Below are 18,184 nucleotides of genomic sequence, written 5' to 3'. Positions count from 1 at the left end.
GGGGGCTCCTATATACACAGCACTGATCCCCCTGGGGGTCCCCTATATACACAGCACTGATCCCCCTGGGGGTCCCCTATATACACAGCACTGATCTGCTATATACACAGCACTGATCCCCCATATACACAGCACTGATCCCCCTGGGGGTCTCCTATATACACAGCACTGATCCCCTGGGGGTCTCCTATATACACAACACTGCTCCCCCTGGGGGCTCCTATATACACAGCACTGATCCCCCTATATACACTGCACTGATCCCCTATATACACAGCACTGATCTCCCTGGGGTCTCCTATTTACACAGCACTGCTCCCCCTGGGGGCTCCTATATACACAGCACTGATCCCCTTTATACACAGCACTGATCCCCTATATACACAGCACTGATCCCCTATATACACAGCACTGATCCCCTATATACACAGCACTGATCCCTTACATAAACAGCACTGATCCCCTACATACACAGCATACTGGTCCTGCATCATAAGGAGGTTAAAGGACATGGCAGTTTTACACATAAATGATAAGTTTGTTGGGCACCTGACATATTGTACGGCCGGAAGAGGAGCAGGTCAGCCTCGTTGGGGCCGGAAGAGGAGCAGGTCAGCTACAAAGGTTTCTAGTTTTTCAGAACAGTGAGTGGATTTTTAGGTGCAGTACTGCTCAGTCAAACAGGTGGGGGCTATATATATATATATATATATATATACACACACACACACACCGCACAGGCTCCGCTCCTCAGCCTGCACTTTATACCGATACAGTCGCCAGTGGTGAAGGGGTTAATACAATAGGTGGCACAGAGGGGCCAATAATATGGGGAAATTGTATAGAGAGGAAGATGGAGCCTGTCAGGTCTGGGGCCCCGTGATGGCGGAGGCCGATAGAGAAGAAGAGAAGAAACCCCCAAGAATTTACTCCTGGAAGATGCCCCCTTTGAGTCACTGGATGGAACTGCACTGTAATCACCTGTACAGTCTGCAGAGCCTGCGGACATCTGGGATCTACCTCTATATAGGCACTGTTTCAGGGGGTATTTGTCTATTTACTATGAATTATATTGTCAGTATGTGGCAGTATTAGTATGGAGGCAGCATTAGTCAGTATGTGGCAGTATTAGTATGGAGGCAGCATTAGTCAGTATCAGGCGGCATTAGTCAGTATGTGGCAGTATTAGTATGGAGGCAGCATTAGTCAGTATCAGGCGGCATTAGTCAGTATGTGGCAGTATTAGTATGAAGCGGCATTAGTCAGTATCAGACGGCTTTAGTCAGTATGTGGCAGTATTAGTATCAGGCGGCATTAGTCAGTATGTGGCAGTATTAGTATGAAGCGGCATTAGTCAGTATCAGGCGGCATTAGTCAGTATGTGGCAGTATTAGTATGGAGGCAGCATTAGTCAGTATCAGGCGGCATTAGTCAGTATGTGGCAGTATTAGTATGGAGGCAGCATTAGTCAGTATCAGGCGGCATTAGTCAGTATGTGGCAGTATTAGTATGAAGCGGCATTAGTCAGTATCAGACGGCTTTAGTCAGTATGTGGCAGTATTAGTATCAGGCGGCATTAGTCAGTATGTGGCAGTATTAGTATGAAGCGGCATTAGTCAGTATCAGGCGGCATTAGTCAGTATGTGGCAGTATTAGTATGAAGCGGCATTAGTCAGTATCAGACGGCTTTAGTCAGTATGTGGCAGTATTAGTATCAGGCGGCATTAGTCAGTATGTGGCAGTATTAGTATGAAGCGGCATTAGTCAGTATCAGGCGGCATTAGTCAGTATGTGGCAGTATTAGTATGAGGCAGCATTAGTCAGTATCAGGCAGCATTAGTCAGTATATGGCAGTATTGGTATGAGGTGGCATTAGTCAGTATGTGGCAGTATTAGTATGAAGCGGCATTAGTCAGTATGCGGCATTAGGCTACGTTCACACACAGTATTTTTGCTCAGTATTTTGGTCCTCATATAGCAACCAAAACCAGGAGTGGATTGAAAACACAGAAAGACTATGTTCACACACTGTTGAAATTTAGTGAATGGCCATAATTTTATGACAAATAATGGCCGTTATTTCATAACAACGGCCGATGTTATAAAATAACGCCAATTATTTGCCATTAAATAACCGCGATCCACTAAATTTCAACAGTGTGTGAACATAGTCTTCCTGTGTTTTTAATCCACTCCTGGACTAAAATACTAAGCAAAAATACTGTGTGTGAACGTAGCCTAAGTCAGTATGTGGCAGTATTAGTATGCAGCGGCATTAGTCAGTATATGGTAGTTTCAGTATGAGGCGGAATTAGTCAGTATCAGGCGGCAATATTTGTCACTTGTAATCTGGTACTTTTGGCATTATTCATTCTAATCTTGTGGCTTTGGTCAGTATCAGTACAGTGCTAATAGTGGTGGTTATGGTGTGGCGGTAATATCTGCCCCTTGTATACTGGTATTAGTATCGGTATACAGCCGGTATCAGTATAGCGGTGATATCTGCCCCTTGTATACTGGTATTAGTAGTAGTATCGGTATACAGCCGGTATCAGTATAGCGGTAATATCTGCTCCTTGTATACTGGTATTAGTAGTAGTATCGGTATACAGCCGGTATCAGTATAGCGGTGATATCTGCCCCTTGTATACTGGTATTAGTAGTAGTATCGGTATACAGCCGGTATCAGTATAGCGGTAATATCTGCTCCTTGTATACTGGTATTAGTAGTAGTATCGGTATACAGCCGGTATCAGTATAGCAGTTATATCTGCCCCTTGTATACTGGTATTAGTAGTAGTATCGGTATACAGCCGGTATCAGTATAGCGGTAATATCTGCTCCTTGTATACTGGTATTAGTAGTAGTATCGGTATACAGCCGGTATCAGTATAGCGGTGATATCTGCCCCTTGTATACTGGTATTAGTAGTAGTATCGGTATACAGCCGGTATCAGTATAGCGGTAATATCTGCTCCTTGTATACTGGTATTAGTAGTAGTATCGGTATACAGCCGGTATCAGTATAGCAGTTATATCTGCCCCTTGTATACTGGTATTAGTATCGGTATACAGCCGGTATCAGTATAGCGGTAATATCTGCCCCTTGTATACTGGTATTAGTAGTAGTATCTGTATACAGCCGGTATCAGTATAGCGGTAATATCTGCCCCTTGTATACTGGTATTAGTAGTAGTATAGGTATACAGCCAGTACCAGTATAGCAGTTATATCTGACCCTTGTATACTGGTATTAGTAGTAGTATCGGTATACAGCCGGTATCAGTATAGCGGTAATATCTGCTCCTTGTATACTGGTATTAGTAGTAGTATCGGTATACAGCCGGTATTAGTATAGCGGTGATATATACAGCAGATATACAGTACCACATAGTGCCAGATAACTGTATATATACAGCAGATATACAGTACCACATAGTGCCCAGATAACTGTATATATACAGCAGATATACAGTACCACATAGTGCCCAGATAACTGTATATATACAGCAGATATACAGTACCACATAGTGCCCAGATAACTGTATCTATACAGCAGATATACAGTACCACATAGTGCCCAGATAAGTGTATATACAGCAGATATACAGTACCACATAGTGCCCAGATAACTGTATATATACAGCAGATATACAGTACCACATAGTGCCCAGATAAGTGTATATACAGCAGATATACAGTACCACATAGTGCCCAGATAACTGTATATATACAGCAGATATACAGTACCACATAGTGCCCAGATAAGTGTATATACAGCAGATTTATATACAGTACCACATAGTGCCCAGATAAGTGTATATACAGCAGATTTATATACAGTACCACATAGTGCCCAGATAACTGTATATATACAGCAGATATACAGTACCACATAGTGCCCAGATAACTGTATATATACAGCAGATATACAGTACCACATAGTGCCCAGTATATATATCAGTGTATATATACAGATAACTAGTAATGTACCTGGGTGTATAGTGGTAAATATGTATAGGGAGGCCTCAGGTGATGGGTGTCCCCGTACAGAACCAGTGCCCCCCAGTATATCTATAATGTACAGTGGTGGGGAGGAGGGGGCATTATTGGGGTTGCTGCGCTGGCAGCAGTGTGTTGGGGCAGGCAGGGGGTGTGCTACCAGTCTCACCCCGGGGCGCAGGGGGAGGATGTGGTAGAACATTCCGGAGTGTTGTCTGCACATTCCTCCAGTCATGTTGTGTTATCAGATCCCGGGAATGCGGCTTCTCCAGCCCAGAACAATAAGAGTTGTGTTTGTAACGGTTAATACGATCCCAGTGCACAGCCACACCCTGCGGATTATCCCCAATCTGATTAGCAGGTGGAGGGGGCCCGGGGCCATGTATGGAACATACACCCAACAGGGCCACATATCTGCCCCATATACCATCATCCTCTCTCTATCATCTCCTCTATCTATCTATCTCCTATCTATCTATCTCCTATCTATCTCCTATCTATCTATCTATCTCCTATCTATCTATCTATCTCCTATCTATCTATCTATCTATCTCCTATCTATCTATCTATCTATCTATCTCCTATCTATCTATCTCCTATCTATCTCCTATCTATCTATCTATCTCCTATCTATCTCCTATCTATCTATCTCCTATCTATCTCCTATCTATCTATCTCCTATCTATCTCCTATCTATCTCCTATCAAATCAAATCAAATCAAATCAAATCAAAAAAGCTTTATTGGCAGGTCCAAGTTACACATTAGCATTGCCAAAGCATGGGGAGAATAGGGAGTTGAGGAAATGGGATTCACCCGGGGTCGGTGTACAGGGGTTCATGATGTATCATGATGGTGGGGGGGGGGGAATACATTCAGGGTCGGGGTATTGGAGTCCATGACCTATCGGGGTTGGGGTATCGGAGTCCATGACGTATCACGCTCCTCTCAGTCTATGGCAGGCAGTGACGTATTGTGCCACTATAGTCGCTGTGGTCTCTTCTTCTCCCAGCAGGATGGGTAGTTTCTCTTCCTCCTCCATGGTGGAGAAGCCTGGGAGGAGGTTGGAGAGTCTCCTATAGTGAGTGACCCTCACTGCTGAGTATTTAGAGCAGTGTAGCAGGAAGTGGGCCTCATCCTCCATGGCCTCCTGGTCGCACTGCTGGCACAGTCGGCTCTCCCTGGGGATGTAGCTCTGTCGGTGCCGCCCAGTTTCAATGGCCAGGTTGTGGGCGCTCAGTCTGTAGCGGCTCAGGATCTTCCGGTCTCTGGGGTTGGGAAGCTCCTCCAGATATGGGGCCAGTCTATACTCCCTCTGCAGGCTCTGGTACACGGCCAGCTTCTGGGATGCCCTGACCTCCTCTCTCCATTCTTGGACGTAGTCTTCTTGTCTCCTGGTTATTGTGTTCCTGATCCCGGCTTTTGTGAGCTGGTATGGTGGGATTGTCTGGTTGGGCTGGGTTCCAGAGGGTATGTTTTGGGGCTCTGCTTTGCCTGGGGCCCCTTGGTGTAGCAAGGCTTTATGGTGATAGGAACCTTCACTACTACCATGTAGGTGACCCCAGAATGACAGCGCCCTCTTCTGGATAGTTAGGTGTAGGGGGAATCTGCCCAGCTCTGCTCTACAGGCACAGTTAGAGGTGCTCCGATGGACCTGGAGGAGATGCTTACAGAACTCCAAATGGAAGATTTCCGTTGGGCTGGAATCCCATTTTGACCAGTCGGGGTATGTGTGAGGACCCCAGACCTCGCTGCCATACAGGAGAATTGGTGCAATAATGGAGTCAAAGATTTTAAGCCAAACCCTGACAGGTGGTTTAAGGTGGTAGAATTGTCTTCTGATGGTGTAGAAGGTTTTGCAGGCTTTGTCTCTCAGCATCTCGATGGCAGATTTGAAGCTCCCCGTCTGTTCTATTATCAGGCCCAGGTACGTGTAGCTGCTGGTGGCTGTAAGGGGCTGGTTGTGTAGCGTGAAGGTAGGGGACCCGGCTGACTTTGTTTTCCTTCTCTGGAACACCACAGTGTTGGTCTTTTTCTCCTATCTATCTCCTATCTATCTCCTATCTATCTCCTATCTATCTATCTCCTATCTATCTCCTATCTATCTATCTCCTATCTATCTATCTCCTATCTATCTATCTCCTATCTATCTATCTCCTATCTATCTATCTCCTATCTATCTATCTCCTATCTATCTATCTATCTATCTATCTATCTATCTATCTATCTATCTAACAAAACACAACAATCATTGAACTCAGGGAGAACAGGGAAAAATTCCAATGGAGTCCTCATTTACGAGTCTCCATTGATTGTCCCATACAAAATTTGAATATGCAGAGAAGGGTCCGTGGAGCCTCAGTTACGAGTCTCAAAATACGGGAATAGCCAGATATCCCTCTCCGGAGAAGGAAGCCCATTGCCAAGGGGCGCCTCCTAGTGGGGAGAGCACCAAACCACCCTGATACGTAGTCCCTCAGGTCCTCACTCTGTTACCAGCTTTGGGACCTAAATAGGGAAACACCAGGGTGGCCCCTGTGAGTCACAGTCTAACTCTGTGGCGAGTATAACGACATAAGACAAGGGTTACCAAGGCCGGGCATCCATCCACAGACTGCAGTTTCGGGGTATTTGCCCCTCGTCAGTGTGGAGCAGGATTCTGGCTACTGGGGCAATGATAAATAGACCAACAAAACACAACAATCACTGAACCCAGGGAGAACAGGGAAAAATTCCAATGGAGTACTATCTATCTATCTACCTACTATCTCCCTATCCATCTATCTCCCTATCCATCTATCTATCTCCTATCTCTCTATCTATCTATCTATCTCCTACCTATCTCCTATCCATCTATCTCCTATCTCTCTATCTATCTATCTCCTATCTATCTATCTCCTACCTATCTCCTATCTATCTATCTCCTATCTATCTCCTATCTATCTATCTCCTATCCCCTATCTATCTCCTATTTATCTATCTCCTATCCCCTATCTCTCCTATCTATCTATCTCCTATCTATCTATATCTCTCTACTATCTATCCCCTATCTATCTCTCCTATCTCTCTATATCTCTCTACTATCTATCCCCTATCTATCTCTCTATCTCCTATCTATCCCCTATCTATCTATCTCCTATCCATCTATCTCTCTCCTATCTATCTATCTATCTATCTATCTCCTATCTATCTATCTCCTATCTATCTATCTATCTCCTATCTATCTATCTCCTATCTATCTATCTCCTATCTATCTCCTATCCATCTATCTATCTCCTATCTATCTATCTATCTATCTCCTATCTATCTATCTATCTATCTATCTCCTATCTATCTATCTATCTATCTATCTCCTATCCATCTATCTCCTATCTCCTATCCATCTATCTCCTATCTATCCATCTATCTCCTATCTATCTAGTTATCAAATCAAATCAAATCAGCTTTATTGGCAGGTCTAAATAACATATTAGCATTGCCAAAGCAAACAGGAGATTTTTGGGGGATGGGTGGGGAAGATGGGTAGGGATGGAGGGTAGGGACGGAAGTCTGTGGTATCGTATGTGGCGGGATGAGGTGGGGATACCGGGGTCAGGTAGTTGGAGTCCATGATGTATCACGCTCCTCTCAGTCTATGGCAGGCAGTGACGTATTGTGCCACTATAGTCGCTGTGGTCTCTTCTTCTCCCAGCAGGATGGGTAGTTTCTCTTCCTCCTCCATGGTGGAGAAGCCTGGAAGGAGTTTGGAGAGTCTCCTATAGTGAGTGTCCCTCACTGCTGAGTATTTGGAGCAGTGTAGCAGGAAGTGGGCCTCATCCTCCACAGCCTCCTGGTCGCACTGCTGGCACAGTCGGCTTTCCCTGGGCTTCTACGTCTCCTCCTTCCTCTTGTCTATCATCTTACAGATTTGGCTTTTCATAATGATGTGCTGGTTGGCGGCTTGGTCAGGTTGGGTTTGATGTGGTGCTGGTTGGCGGCTTGGTCAGGTTGGGTTTGATGTGGTGCTGGTTGGCGGCTTGGTCAGGTTGGGTTTGATGTGGTGCTGGTTGGCGGCTTGGTCAGGTTGGGTTTGATGTGGTGCTGGTTGGCGGCTTGGTCAGGTTGGGTTTGATGTGGTGCTGGTTGGCGGCTTGGTCAGGTTGGGTTTGATGTGGTGCTGGTTGGCGGCTTGGTCAGGTTGGGTTTGATGTGGTGCTGGTTGGCGGCTTGGTCAGGTTGGGTTTGATGTGGTGCTGGTTGGCGGCTTGGTCAGGTTGGGTTTAATGTGGTGCTGGTTGGCGGCTTGGTCAGGTTGGGTTTGATGTGGTGCTGGTTGGCGGCTTGGTCAGGTTGGGTTTGGGTGACTTGTTCCCGGGGGTTTTGTTTTCCTGGGGTTTCTTGATGCAGCAAGGCCTTGTGGTGGTAGGAGCTGGGGCTGCTGCTGTGTAGGTGGGCCCTGAATGATAGCGCCTTCTTGTGGACAGCAAAGTGTAGTGGGAACCTGCCCAGCTCTGCTCGACAGGCGCTGTGTGAAGTGCTCCGATGGACCTGGAGAAGGTATTTACAGAATTCTAGGTGGAAGACTTCTGTGGGTCCGGAGTCCCATTTTGACCAGTCTGAGTATATCTCGGGGCCCCAGACTTCACTACCATACAGAAGGATTGAGGCAATGATGGTGTCGAATATTTTCAGCCACACGGTCACTGGTGGTCTAAGATGGTAGAAGCGTCTTCCAGGGGTGTAGCTAATTTCTCCTGGGCCCTGGTGCGAGAGGCCAACTTGAGCCCCCCCCCTCCTTTCACGACCAAGTGATGCTATTGTTGTGTGTGTGTGTGTGTGTGTGTGTGTGTGTGTGTGTGTATATTTATATATATACACACACAGTGGTGCCTTGGATTATGAGCATAATTCGTTCCAGGACCGTGCTTGTAATCCAAATCGACTCTTAAACCAAAGCAAATTTTCCTATAAGAAATCATGTAAATGCAGACAATTGGTTCCACACCCCAAATATATTTATTATTCTGTACTGTACAGTAATGGAGAGGATGGGAAACACAAGGGCTGACAGAGACTGCAGGGAGCATGAAGGAATGAGCAGTACAGATGTGGGCACATACATGCAGCACTCTCTGTCCGGGGAGAGAGGGGTTACAGCTATGGAGAGATTACCCGCCCCCCACACAGTCCTGTCCCCTGATGTAAGCCCCAGCCTGAAGGGGATCTGCTATGATTTGGAAGGTGTTTAGAGTACAGGGCTGTAGACCCCGCTATGCAGGCCATGCCCCTTCCACTCGCGCTCCCACCCAATACAGGAAGTTCTTAAACCAAAGCAATGCTCTTAAACCAAGTCACAATTTTGAAAAACTGTGAGCTCTTAAACCAAAACGCTCTTAAACGAAGTTACTCTTAAACCAAGGTACCACTGTATGTGTGTATATATATATATATATATATATATATATATACACACACACACACACACACACACACACACACACTCCAAGACAGATATTACCTATTACCGCCATACTGTTACCGACCAAATCCTGTATACTGAGACCAATATTACCAGTAATACCAGCAGTGGCGTCGCTAGGCAGTTTTATTCGGGGCTCATGCCCCGAATAAAATGCCTGCTGCCCCGGATCTCTTCTGCCCTGCTCTTGCGAGCCAGATGCGGCTCTTTTGATGGCCGCATCTGGCTCGCAGATTGCAGCTGCTGCTGTCCTCCTTACCTACTGGCCGCCGGCAGCGCCCGGACACGCTCCTCCATCCAATCAGCGGAAACCGGGAGTGTGGGGCCGCTGCGGTAGGCCGTGGTGCATGCATCCAATTAACGCGTGCGCCACGGCCCGCCGCAGCGGCCCCACGCTCCCGCTCTGAGCTGATTGAGTTGTAGGAGCACCTCCGGCCGCTACAGTAGGTGAGGCGGACAGCAGCAGCCGCGATCTAGGAGGAGGTGAGCAGGCACGGGGGGAGAGAAACGGGCGAGAAGCAAGGGGGGAGAGAGACATACGGGAGAGAAAGAGGGGAGAAAAGAATGGGGGAGAGAAAGAGGGGAGAAACAAAAGAGATAACCATGGGGAGAGAAAGAGGGGAGAAAAGCATGGGGGAGAGAAAGAGGGGAGAAAAAGAGGGGAGATAACCATGGGGAGAGAAACAGGGGAGAGAAATGGGGGAGAGAAACTCAGAGGGCCCGGGCCCCTGATGTTTTAGGACCCTAGCAACGCCCCTGAATACCAGTATATAGGGAGGAAACATTACCGCCACACCACAACCACTACCATCACCACCATATTGTTACTGACCAAATCCAGTATACTAAATCACCTCATCCAGTCATATAGAGGTGGCCCCAGCTCTACACAGGCTCTATACACCATATACATTACTGTGCAGTTATATCAGGTGACTCACAGGGGACGTCTTTTCTGATCCGAGTTCTTTCCTTTTCATCATCTTCTCCATCTGTCCTGGGCCGTTATGAGAACTTCTCCGAGCCACGAATCCACAGAATCTGCCAGACAGACATATTAGGCTCCACACTCTGACACCATCCTCATCTATATACACACTGCACATCTGTATTGTCCCCTTTACACCCTCATTTAGTGGGTAGCCCTGACTCTGTGACCTCCTAATAATATATGCCCCCCTCTGTGTATTCCCTCTCCCCCTATGTTGCCCCCCCAAATAGATGGCCCCCTCTACCCCCTCCCTTATAGATGGCCCCCTCTACCCCCTCCCTTATAGATGGCCCCCTCTCCCCCCACCCTCCCTTATAGATGGCCCCCTCTCCCCCCACCCTCCCTTATAGATGGTCCCCTTTCCCCCCACCCTCCCTTATAGATGGCCCCCTCTCCCCCCACCCTCCCTTATAGATGGTCCCCTTTCCCCCCCTCCCTTATAGATGGTCCCCTTTCCCCCCCTCCCTTATAGATGGCCCCCTCTCCCCCCACCCTCCCTTTATAGATGGTCCCCTTTCCCCCCCTCCCTTATAGATGGTCCCCTTTCCCCACCCTCCCTTATAGATGGCCCCCTCTCCCCCCACCCTCCCTTATAGATGGTCCCCTTTCCCCCCCTCCCTTATAGATGGTCCCCTTCCTCCCTCCCTTATAGATGGTCCCCTTCCTCCCTCCCTTATAGATGGTCCCTCTTTCCCCCTCCCACCCTCATAGATGGCCCCCCTCCTTCCCCCCCACCCTCATAGATGCCCCCCTCCTTTCCCCCCCACCCTCATAGATGGCCCCCTCTTTCCCCCCACCCTCATAGATGCCCCCCTCCTTTCCCCCACCCTTATAGATGGCCCCCTCTTTCCCCCCACCCTTATAGATGGCCCCCTCTTTCCTCCCACCCTTATAGATGGCCCCCTCTTTCCTCCCACCCTTATAGATGCCCCCTCCTTCCCCCCAACCTCATAGATGGCCCCCTCCTTTCCCCCCACCCTCATAGATGGCCCCCTCCTTCCCCCCACCCTCATAGATGGCCCCCTCCTTCCCCCCACCCTCATAGATGGCCCCCTCTTTCCCCCCACCCTCATAGATGCCCCCCTCCTTTCCCCCCACCCGTACAGGCTGATAAAAAAACAAAACTTAACTCACCTGACATCGCGCTCCCACGTTGATCCTCACTCCTTCGATCTGTCCCCGGCTGCTGCGCGGCTGCCGGGGGTGTCGCGTCTTATCCCCGGCAGCGCGCGCATCCCAGAACTCCCTGCGCGCCGGAAACCGGAAGTCAGGGCCCAAGGCGCGCAGGGAGTTCTGGGATGCGCGCGCTGCCGGGGGTAAGACGCGACACCCCCGGCAGCCGCGCAGCAGCCGTGGGAAAGACGGAGCCAGACTCTTGTGACCGCAAGCAAAACAATGCTTGCGGTCACAAGAGTGATTGATCGGGGGGCCCCGCGGGCCCCCCTTGTGGCGGGCCCGGTCGCGGCGGCAACCCCCGCGACCACGGTGGCTACGCCACTGGCGTCTTCTTATGGCATAGAAGGTTCGGGAGGCTTTGTCCTTCAGGATTTCTGTGGCTTGTTTGAAGCTCCCTGATTGGCTGATTTCTAGGCCCAGGTAAGTGTACCGGTCTGTTTCTGCGAGTAGGCGGTTGTTCAGGAGGAAGGTAGAATGCCCGGCTGGTTTCCGTTTTCTTTACTGGAACACCATGACGTTGGTTTTCTTTGGGTTGATGGGCAGAGCCCACGTAGTGCTAAATTTCTCCAGGATGAGCAGCTGGTCTTGGAGACCTTTCTGGGTTGGTGAGAGGAGGAGAAGGTCGTCTGCATACAAGAGAAATCTCACCTGGGTGTCGTGGAGGGTGAGGCCTGGTGCCGAGGAGGGTGAGGCCTGGTGCCGAGGAGGACGACACCTGGTGCCGAGGAAGGTGAGGCCTGGTGCCGAGGAGGGTGAGGCCTGGTGCAGAGGAGGGTGAGGCCTGGTGCAGAGGAGGACGACACCTGGTGCAGAGGAGGACGAGGCCTGGTGCAGAGGAGGTTGAGGCCTGGTGCCGAGGAGGGTGAGGCCTGGTGCCGAGGAGGGTGAGGCCTGGTGCCGAGGAGGGTGAGGCCTGGTGCCGAGGAGGGCGAGGCCTGGTGCAGAGGAGGGCGAGGCCTGGTGCAGAGGAGGGCGAGGCCTGGTGCAGAGGAGGTTGAGGCCTGGTGCAGAGGAGGGCGAGGCCTGGTGCAGAGGAGGGCGAGGCCTGGTGCAGAGGAGGGTGAGGCCTGGTGCAGAGGAGGGTGAGGCCTGGTGCAGAGGAGGGTGAGGCCTGGTGCCGAGGAGGGTGAGGCCTGGTGCAGAGGAGGGTGAGGCCTGGTGCAGAGGAGGGTGAGGCCTGGTGCAGAGGAGGGTGAGGCCTGGTGCAGAGGAGGGCGAGGCCTGGTGCAGAGGAGGGCGAGGCCTGGTGCAGAGGAGGGCGAGGCCTGGTGCCGAGGAGGACTCCAGGGCTGCTGTCAGCTCATTGATGTAAATGTTAAAAAGAGTAGGACTGAGGCTTTAGCCCTGTCTGACTCCTCGGCTCTGCTGGAAATAAGCCGTTCTCTTTCCATTCACCCTCTTGCTGCATCTGTTATCGGTGTACGAGCTTCTGATGACGTCGTATGTCTTCCCTCCTATTCCACTCTCCAGCAGTTTCAGGAATAGGCCCGGGGGCCACACTGAGTCAAAGGCCTTTTTGAAGTCTACAAAGCAGGCCTAGATCTTTCCGTGCTTTGTATGGTGGACGTGGCTCTTGATGAGTTGTTGCAGGGTGAAGATGTGGTCGGTGGTGCGGTGATTTGGCATGAACCCTGCTTGGCTCTTGCTGAGAACGTCGTGTTCGGTGAGGAAGCTGAGGATCCTCTTATTTAGGACACTATTAAAGAGTTTCCCCAGGTTGCTGCTGACACATATCCCTCTGTAGTTGGCCGGGTCGTACCTGTCTCCACTCTTGTGTATGGGGGTTATTAGGCCGTTGTTCCAGCTCTGGGGGAAGGAGCCGGCCCTTAGCACGATGTTACAGAGCTTGGATCCCATCTGGGCCGCTGGACTTTCTCCCCTTTATTGATGGGATCCTCCCAACTATCTCCTGCACTGTGATCAGTGTATCTAGTGGGTCCTCTCTGTTATCTCCTGCACTGTGATCGGTGTATCTAGTGGGTCCTCTCTGTAATCTCCTGCACTGTGATCGGTGTATCTAGTGGGTCCTCTCTGTAATCTCCTGCACTGTGATCGGTGTATCTAGTGGGTCCTCTCTGTTATCTCCTGCACTGTGATCGGTGTATCTAGTGGGTCCTCTCTGTAATCTCCTGCACTGTGATCGGTGTATCTAGTGGGTCCTCTCTGTAATCTCCTGCACTGTGATCGGTGTATCTAGTGGGTCCTCTCGGTTATCTCCTGCACTGTGATCGGTGTATCTAGTGGGTCCTCTCTGTAATCTCCTGCACTGTGATCGGTGTATCTAGTGGGTCCTCTCTGTAATCTCCTGCACTGTGATCGGTGTATCTAGTGGGTCCTCTCTGTAATCTCCTGCACTGTGATCGGTGTATCTAGTGGGTCCTCTCTGTAATCTCCTGCACTGTGATCGGTGTATCTAGTGGGTCCTCTCTGTAATCTCCTGCACTGTGATCGGTGTATCTAGTGGGTCCTCTCTGTAATCTCCTGCACTGTGATCGGTGTATCTAGTGGGTCCTCTCTGTAATCTCCTGCACTGTGATCGGTGTATCTAGTGGGTCCTCTCTGTAATCTCCTGCACTGTGATCGGTGTATCTAGTGGGTCCTCTCTGTAATCTCCTGCACTGTGGTCGGTGTATCTAGTGGGTCCTCTCTGTAATCTCCTGCACTGTGGTCGGTGTATCTAGTGGGTTTTGGAAATCTTTGATCTTCTCCATGTCTTTTAGCTTTTTCTCGATCTCCTTTTGTTCTGGGCTTAGGTCTTCCTTTGGGATGTTTTTGTACAGGTCACTGAAGTATTGGAGCCAGATACCTCCATTTTGGATGTGAAGGTTGTTGTTATTACATTGTGGGCCCATTTGGTTCCATAATTCCCAGAATGAGTTATCTTGAATGGCGTCTTGGAGTTGAAGGAGTTTGGTGGAGATGTGGCCTTGCTTTTTCCTTCTAAGGATGGCTTTGTATTGTTGTTGGAGGGTATAGTAGGCCTCCCTCAGCTCGGGGTGGTGTGGGTCGCGGTGTTTTTTATTTGAGGCGGTTCTTAGGGCCTTCCTTACAGTTTTGCATTCCTTGTCCAACCAGCTGTTGGGATGTTGTCTTCTTGGCCTCTTGTTGTTACATCTTTTCAGCTCGGCCATTTCTGCCATGGTATGGAGTATGTTGGTGAGGTCTTTTACCGCTAGGGTTACTCCTTCTGGGTTCGGCTCATACACCTTATTATTGAAGCTGTGGAGCATCTCTATCTATCTCCTATCTCTCTATCTCCTATCTATCTATCTATCTCCTATCTATCTATCTATCTATCTCCTATCTCTCTATCTCCTATCTATCTATCTATCTCCTATCTATCTATCTATCTCCTATCTCCTATCTATCTCCTATCTCCTATCTCTCTCCTATCTATCATCTCTCTCCTATCTATCATCTCTCTCCTATCTATCATCTCTCTCCTATCTATCATCTCTCTCCTATCTATCATCTCTCTCCTATCTATCATCTCTCTCCTATCTATCATCTCTCTCCTATCTATCATCTCTCTCCTATCTATCATCTCTCTCCTATCTATCATCTCTCTCCTATCTCTCTCCTATCTCTCTCCTATCTCTCTCCTATCTCTCTATCTATCTATCTCCTATCTATCTATCTCCTATCTATCCATCTATCTATCTATCTCCTATCTATCCATCTATCTATCTCCTCTCTATCTATCTATCTATCTCCTCTCTATCTATCTATCTATCTATCTCCTATCTATCTATCTATCTCCTATCTATCTCCTATCTATCTCCTCTCTATCTATCTATCTATCTCCTATCTATCTATCTATCTATCTATCTCCTATCTATCTATCTATCTCCTATCTATCTATCTCCTATCTATCTATCTATCTATCTATCTATCTATTTATCTCCTATCTATCTATCTATCTCCTATCTATCTATCTATCTCCTATCTCCTATCTATCTATCTATCTATCTATCTATCTATCTATCTATCTCCTATCTATCTATCTATCTATCTCCTTCCTATCTCCTATCTATCTATCTATCTCTCTCCCCCCCGTCTCTCAGTATTGCGGTGTACACTGCCCCCCCCCCCCCATACTGTCCCGGTATACGGTTATATTAGTGCAGCTGCGCCCCCCCGAGCACAGTAGAGGAGATCTCAGGGCGGGGGTCGCTGGAATTAGTGGGGGGCGGGGGGGGATTTGTGGTGTAGCCCCCCCGGCTCTGGCTGTATCCTGCCGCCGCTGGCTCCATATCCACTGATCCTTCATTAATGTTATTAGGAGATTATTGATCAACAGGGAGCTAACGAGGGCGGGGGAGGGGGCATTCCAGGGACCGGCCCCAACATGTCCCATCAGGGGCGTAACTAGAAATGGCTGGGCCCCAAAGCAAACTTTCCAATGGGGCCCCCCCTCCTGGCTGCTGGGGAGGAAATGGACGCATGGTTTCGGCACATGCATTGTCTGACTTTTTTTCTACCTGGTTTTTAACTGCTTAAAATATAAACAAGGTTGCACATTAAATATCTGCATACCGGACCTGACTAATACCGCCAAATACCGCCATACTGTGACTGGATAACACTGCCACACCAGACCTGACCAATACCGCCATACTGTGCCTGGATAACACTGCCACACCAGACCTGACCAATACCGCCATACTGTGCTGGATAACACTGCCACACCAGACCTGACCAATACCGCCATACTGTGCCTGGATAACACCTCCATACCAGACCTGACCAATACCGCCATACTGTGCTGGATAACACTGCCACACCAGACCTGACCAATACCGCCATACTGTGACTGGATAACACCTCCATACCAGACCTGACCAATACCGCCATACTGTGCCTGGATAACACCGCCACACCAGACCTGACCAATACCGCCATACCGTGACTGGATAACACTGCCACACCAGACCTGACCAATACCGCCATACTGTGACTGGATAACACTGCCACACCAGACCTGACCAATACCGCCATACTGTGCCTGGATAACACTGCCATACCAGACCTGACCAATACCGCCATACTGTGACTGGATAACACTGCCACACCAGACCTGACCAATACTGCCACACTGTGACTGGATAACACTGCCATACCAGACCTGACCAATACCGCCATACTGTGACTGGATAACACTGCCACACCAGACCTGACCAATACCGCCATACTGTGCTGGATAACACCCCCACACCAGACCTGACCAATACCGCCATACTGTGCCTGGATAACACTGCCATGGGGAGTACGTGCAGTAGCAGGCTGTATATATATATATAGCCTGCTACTGCACGTACTCCCCCTTCTTTCACGACTAAGTGATGCTATTGGTGTGTGTATATATATATATATATATATATATATATATATATATATATATATATATATATATATATATATATATATATATATATATACACACACCAAGACAGATATTACCAATAACACCAGCATATTGGAAGAGAAAGTATTATCACCGTACATATTACTGCCATACTGTTACCGACCAAATCCTGTATACTGAGACCAATATTACCAGTAATACCAGTATATAGGAACCACAACCACTACCATCACCACCATATTGTTACTGACCAAATCCAGTATACTAAATCACCTCATCCAGTCATATAGAGGTGGCCCCAGCTCTACACAGGCTCTATACACCATATACATTACAGTGCAGTTATATCAGGTGACTCACAGGGGACGTCTTTTCTGATCGGAGTTCTTCCCTTTTCTTCTTCTCCACCTGCCCTGGGCCGTTATGAGAACTTCTCCGAGCCACGAATCCACAGAATCTGCCAGACAGACATATTAGGCTCCTCATCTCTATACTAACTGCACATCTGTATTGTCCCCTTTACACCCTCATTTAGTGGGTAGCCCTGACTCTGTGACCCCCTAATAATATATGCCCCCCTCTGTGTATCCCCTCTCCCCCTATGTTGCCCCCCCAAATAGATGGCCCCTCTCCCCCTATGTTGCCCTCCTTTATAGATGGCCCCCTCTCCCTCCTCCCTTATAGATGGCCTCCTCTCCCCCCTCCATATAGATGGCCTCCTCTCCCCCCCTCCATATAGATGGCCCCCTCTACCCCCTCCCTTATAGATGGCCTCCTCTCCCCGCTCCATATAGATGGCCTCCTCTCCCCCCCTCCATATAGATGGCCCCCTCTACCCCCTCCCTTATAGATGGCCTCCTCTCCCCCCCTCCATATAGATGGCCCCCTCTCCCCCCACCCTCCCTTATAGATGGCCCCCTCTCCCCCCTCCCTCATAGATGGCCCCATCTTTCCCCCCACCCTCATAGATGGCCCCCTCTCCCCCCCTCCATATAGATGGCCCCCTCTCCCTCCTCCCTTATGGATGGCCCCTCTCCCCCCACCCTCCCTTATAGATGGCCCCCTCTCCCCCCCACCCTATTAGATGGCCCCATCTTTCCCCCCACCCTATTAGATGGCCCCATCTTTCCCCCCACCCTCATAGATGCCCCCCCTCTTCCCCCCCCCACCCTCCCATGCCATGCGCGGCTGCC

The 18,184-nt window shown here is 49.2% G+C and overlaps 1 protein-coding gene across 2 annotated transcripts in view; it reads right to left on the bottom strand.

Moving 5' to 3' along the window:
* The window catches only part of SLC4A2 (solute carrier family 4 member 2), a 129,301-nt gene that overhangs the window by 95,121 nt on the left and 15,996 nt on the right, over positions 1–18,184 (bottom strand). Inside the window, exon 1 of one of the 2 annotated variants that reach the window (XM_069959566.1) lies at positions 10,401–10,501. The exons of the other annotated variant lie outside the window; for it this stretch is intronic. The gene's annotated coding sequence lies outside the window, so the exon portion shown is untranslated. Of the gene's footprint in view, positions 1–10,400; positions 10,502–18,184 lie in introns of those variants that run through there. 2 annotated transcript variants of the gene reach the window in all.

Source organism: Dendropsophus ebraccatus, chromosome 2 (genome assembly GCF_027789765.1).
Source record: "Dendropsophus ebraccatus isolate aDenEbr1 chromosome 2, aDenEbr1.pat, whole genome shotgun sequence".
NCBI lineage: Eukaryota > Metazoa > Chordata > Amphibia > Anura > Hylidae > Dendropsophus > Dendropsophus ebraccatus.
The sequence above is the reverse complement of the archived record's forward strand: the minus strand, read 5'-3'. Positions and strand labels throughout refer to the sequence as shown.